Here is a 6,000-nt window from a genome sequence, read left to right on the forward strand (position 1 = left end):
CCACCTCTGCTCTGCAGTAAAGCCAACTTCCAGCATTGGGAAAAAAAAAAAAACCTACTAAAAAAACCACAATGAAGCAAGCATCCAACACAATAAAAATAAATTAAAACCCCTAGAGGACACCGAGAAGAGTTGCTGCTTCTTTTACCGCATTTTCCAAGGTGCTGTTTAAACACAGACAGGGGAAGGTGCATAAATACATCAGTTCAGCCCTCTGGCCTGCAGAAGCATTGGCAGAGCACAGAGAGCAACGGGAGCCGGGATAATTATACCTCTGCCTCCATACAGCCGGCACGGCCGCAGCCCACTGCCTAGGTTATGCTCCGCAACAGCTCGCCCATCCCCATGCAACGGGCTTTTGGCCCTGAGCTGATCGATGCTGGAGCGGGAGGGATTCGAAATTACCGGGCAAGATGCTATCTAATCCCCTTCTCAAATCATCCGCTGGTTTGCAAGAGGTGCCAAAATTGAGCTGCCTCGGCCCCTACGCCTCCAAGGTGTGGGTTTTCTAACCCCAGCAGGCACTCGGCTCCTGCAAAAACACATCTTCCCCCACCAACACCCCCAGAAGTTTTACATCTAGGCAAGAAACAGCCAATATTTCTGGCTGGAACTGGTCTTTGCCTTCTTTTGCTGCCCAAGGTGGGAGGGACCACAGAGGAGAGGGTGGCACAGCACATGGTAGCCCCTTCCCTGCTATCTTAAGGGATGCAACGTTAATTTGCTCCAGGGAAAGCTTGCCTGCGTGGCATGGAGACAGAGAACACAGGTAGCGCATACACACCGGGAGGGCAGTTTCCTCCCCCGAGCACTGGCTTTACTGGCCAGCGGGAGCCATTTCTCCCACGAAACACGCAGCCAGGCCCCTGTGCTCTGCAGGGGTGCCCCAGGAGAAAGCACAGCCTCGGACATGCTTCAAAATTAGCAGGGGATAGGGAACAAAGAGCATTTGCCTCTTACTGCATCTTGCACATCCACCTTCCCTGTCCTTTCTCACTTCACCCTAGACCCCCTCAGCCACACACCCGATAGCTCGAGCCAGAGATCCTGTTACCTCCCAGGCCAGCAGCCCGTGCACGGGCACAAGCAGGGTCAAAAGCATCTCTTGAGCTATGGCTTGACCTGAAGAGGTAGAGCAGATGGATGATAACCACTGCAAAGCGCTGCAGTGCACGCTACCAATGCCACCAGGCCTGGCTGAAGCTTCAAAAGCAACCTGCCACGAGGAAGGGGGGGGGTTAATGCTTAAAAGCCCTCTCTCCATTTTGCAAGAACCAGGTCTCCAGATAGCAAACGGGAGAAGCCAACTTACCTGCTTGGCAAAGCTCCTGAACGCAGCCCGCGACACCAAAAATAAAGCTATTTCTCCTCCCAGGCAGCACCCATCCCTCTCCAAGAGCTGCATGTCTGCCCAAACCCCCCCTCCTGCCTGCCTTTTATCTGAGGGGGAGGTGGCCCACCAACACCTACCACCTGGGAGGCAATTAATCAGCCCCAGGCAGGGTGAAACCCAGTTCCTCTGAGCAGCATCACAGGCATTGCAGCTGACAGCACAGCGAACCGTGTCAGGCTCAGGTGGTTTGTGGTTATTGATAAACTCCACAGGTTTTTTCCCAGCCATGAGGGAGCAGCAGCTCCAACGGCTGAGCAGACGAGCCCCTGCTTTCTCTGAGTCTCTGCTGCAGATACAGGTTTCTTCAGCTCCTTTCCCCGGCGACCGCACAATTTTGCAGGCATTAAACCAGACGTTTACTTGCATGGCAGTTGCTCCTTGAGTTACTCCCACTTGTTAAGCCCCCCCCCAAAAAAAAGAGCCCTTGGTGTCTCCAGGTAGCAGCTCAAGGCAAATTCTCCCCACCTGGATGGTCCTGGGCCACCTGGGGAATCAGCCCACCCACAACATGCAGAGCTTTGGGCAAAGCATGCTCCTGGCCTCCTTTAAGAGCTAGGTAAGAGCGAAGGATTAGCAGGGTGGAAAGGGACAAACTGTTTTGGGGACATCACCGGGAGGTGCACGCTTGGAATTTCAAGCCACGCGTGCCGGTGGCACCGCTGGGGCGTTGGAGTATCTGCGGGGAAGATAACCCACCGCTGCCCCGATGCTGCCCACGACCGCAGCCTCCCTCCTTCGCCGATTCCATCTAATGCGATAACACTCATCGTAATAAATATTGTTAAAAGTGAAAGTCTCTCTGGAGACTTCAAATCTCGGGCACAGGTGTTCAGGCTGTGGTAACTGGGTGACTCATTCATTAAAGGAAATGCAATTTAAAATCTATTACATTTTTTTAAAACACAAAGCTTCCCCCCCCCCCCCCCCCCCCCAGTTTCTGGCCCAAGGCCAGCAGTAGCCAGGCTCCCCCTGCGCTCAGCAGGACTATTTCTGCAGTGGAGGAGCACGACGCAGCCCTTACCCTCTCCCATCCACCTGAATCCTGCCGGCTTTTAGAATCTCCCCTCAGTTTTGCAGTGCCCTTCTGATATTTTTTTTCTTCTAATATTCATACTAAAAAAATAACTGAAAAAGGGAAGTTGGAGAAAACTGGAAGGGAAAAGAGCTACGGGGATAGATTGGGTGATAAAAAACAGCTGAGCTGAAGGACGTTGAGAAGCTTTTTAGTCTGGGGGGGAGAGAAGAGGGAGGTCCAGTTTGATCAAAGGAGAAAATGCCAGGTGATTTCTCCTAGCAGGGAAAGACACAGCAATAACCAACAACCAAATGTTAAAGACAGACAAATTAAACACAGCACAAATGTTTAGCAGCAAGGGTGATTAACCTTTAAAATCCACTACCAATGGCAGTCCTGGATTCGGCATCTCCCGAGATCCTTAAATCAACCCCAAACACCTTTTTGGAAGATTTATGTTCGACAAACACGAAATCCAAGGCTCAGGAAAGAGGTATCTAATGACTTTCCAGGGCCTGTTTATGTGATCTAAAAGTCCCTTCTGGCCCTGAATTCATTGCGCCGCTGCAGCTGATCCTCAATTGATCTTGGGAAGCACAATCCTGCACGGCCAACCCTGAAATCAAACCCCGAAGTTTGTCATTGAAGCTGCTCGCTATGTTTCTGCTATCACAGTCTGCCCGCGCCTTGCCAGAAATTCAGGCTAAACCAAACTACGACAAAATGGGGGAAAGGTTCAACCAAACCTTCCTCCTCTTTGCCTTCTCCTCCTGCCCATTTGCAGGAGAGAGAATAGTCTCACCAAATGCCCATTCTGGTGAGAATAGAGCAAAAAAAGGGCGGCTGGAGCGATTATTCTCGGGAAGTTGCTTCTGCCTCCAATTTTGCAAATCCAAACAAGAAACAAATCGACCCAAGCAGCTGCCCTGGCTTTGCCGGGCACCCAAGTACTGTTTGCATACAAGTGGCTCTGTGCTATACAGCGTGGACAGGTTACCGGGACGGGTTGTCCTGCTCCTTGGGCAGAGCAAGCAATGACAGAAAAACACTTTAGAGCCGTGTAATTGCAACCGTGGTGGAAGTTTTGTGTACGTAGACCTACTGGCAGAGGGAGAAATCATGCTGCCAGCCAGCAATATTATAGCGGCAAACATTTTGAGTGCCAAGGTCTGCCGTGGCTCCTTCTCTCTGCCTTTCCTCTCCAAGGTGATGTCCTTCATTTGCTCTTGCCCTGAGCTCTCATGCTCAGTGATTACTAGAAGTCACTGGAGCTTTATGTAGCTCAGCTCGTGGTTACCGCCCTGTGCACCACCCGAAAAACACCCAGGGCTCCTGCACAGCCTAAAGACACCGCTTCTGATCTTGCTTGGATCAGAGGGGTGCTATGGGGCGGGAGGACGGCACCCAGGACACGTTGCGTGGTCGCAGCATTGGGAGAGGCGAGTTTCAAACACTCCAATTAAGCACAAACGCGCAGGAACGGTGCGTGGTTCTCACCTGCGCGTTAAGCTAATGCATACAAACAGAATATAGCCCAGCATCAGCCTCCTCTTAAGATTTCCCTTCACTCCTGATTTAGATCAGCAACCACTTCTGGTTGCAGCCCCCCGCCCTTCTCTCCCTTTCCGCTTCAAGATGTTGCCCTTCATTTGTTCTGGGTTCGTTTGCTCTTCCAGCAAAGGATTTCCCTGCACCGCCAGTGCTTAGCAGCAAAGCGCACGGTTCAACCGATGTCTTCTCCCGAGCTGGGCTTCCCCCAGGAGTTTTCCACCTATCTCAGCCTCTACCACCGTTGACCCAGGCGTGGATTTGCATGCACTCAAGGCGTGCAGTGCGTGGAAACGCAGAGATTTAGCCTTTGCCTGGCTGGCCTGCACAGTGCGAGCAGTGAACAAGCAATAACCTGAAATTCAATGGCTCTTTCACCGTTCACTGGGGCTGAAATCTCAATGGCGGCGTCTTCCCTCTCCATCAGTCCCATTAACCCTGGCTGATGAACGCCTTCCCCTGCCTCTGGCGCACTTCTGCTTGCACTGGCCCCGCCAGAAGCTCCGCTCGCACCCTCCGCACTCCTGCAGCACATTTAATAGGATCCCACCGCTCTGATTTCCAAGAGGCAAACGCTCTTCTTGACTTGTTCCTGGCACCTGGAAGCACCGGAGGAAGGCAGGAGCGATGTCTTCTCCGTCGCAAGCTAGGAGGGGGCTGTATTTACCCATGGAAGAGCTGGATGCGGGCCTGGAGTCAGCAGCATCCCTCTGATCCAAGCAAGATCAGAAACGGTGCTTTTGGAGGGCTACCAACAGATCTGTCGTGCCTTGTCCCGAGACGAAAATTGTTTATCCACAGCTTGACTTCCAACAAAGTCACAGGCTGCCCACGGCGGCACCGAAATACTTTCGTCTCTCTGACGCCATTCTGTTACGCACCCGTGGTACCCAGCAAAGCCCCAGCAAGCCTCCCCAAAACCAGCCAACCTGCATCCCCCTTCGGCTGCCGATTCATCCTTTGCCCGGGGATGCAGCCTTGCTCCCCCGCGGGCAGCGGCTCCAATGGAGGAAACCGCAGGCCAAGGCAATCTGGAAGCGACACCTGACTCCTGCCTGTTTTGAGCAGCTTTCAGGCAGTTTTCTGGCTCCGAAAAAATCAGGTGAGGACTTGGCTGCTATGGCACGCTGTCAGAGGGAGGAGGGAAGAAACCAACACGTCTCCTTGCCCTCTTTTTCCCTACCCAGCCCTAGGGCAGGGGGACAAGATGCCCCTGCGAAGAGACAAAATCCCACCACAGAAAACCCCCCAGGGAACTTGGTGATCGCCTTGCCGGGAGGAGGCAGGGGAGGCGAGAGCCGGAGCCGCTCACCGGCCGCCTGCTGAACGTACCGAAGGGGTAAATTAAATGCATTCATCTCACCGCAACTCACAATGGCAATGTTTTTACCCAACACACAAGTTTCTGACAATCAACCTAATTTACCTCAATAATAAATGAAAAAGGGAAGTTTTCTTTTATAATAGCAATCAGGGACAAGTGCCATGGCGCTTTTTTGTGTGGATTTTTTTTTTTTTTAAAGCAAATTCCATTCAACTCATTCTCTTTAAATAAAACGATTCCTTTATCTATTATTCATTTGAAATACAGAAGGAGGACACGAGAGACTGTGGAAGTGCATAGTTTGTTTCTGACACCTCTGGAATAGTTTTTAGCAAGACAAAACACACAGAGCTTAGGGGTTTGGTAGTTATGAGCCCGGTATTTCCATTTCCTCCATTTTATGATTTTATAATGTTGCCCATCACTCTAGTGCCTACATGCAAACCTTCGCTAGTTGAACCTGTGTTATTTGCTCGCTGGTGTTCACGAAGACCAGTAGTTTAAGGGTCCTGCCTGTATGTGTGAGATGCAGCTATGCAGCAAATGCTTGCAGGGCATCCGTATGGTTTTCATGCCGAACCATGAAGCATACGTGACTCTAACGCCAAGAGAAGCTCCAGCTTTGGTCGGGAGATTCAGTGGGGAAACACTCCTGGGGATGCAAAAGGCACGGGAGGGGGCAACTCCTAAAAGGCTGGTTATCCCCTTGCTTTAGGTATA

This window comes from Aptenodytes patagonicus, chromosome 23 (genome assembly GCF_965638725.1).
Source record: "Aptenodytes patagonicus chromosome 23, bAptPat1.pri.cur, whole genome shotgun sequence".
NCBI classification, from domain to species: domain Eukaryota; kingdom Metazoa; phylum Chordata; class Aves; order Sphenisciformes; family Spheniscidae; genus Aptenodytes; species Aptenodytes patagonicus.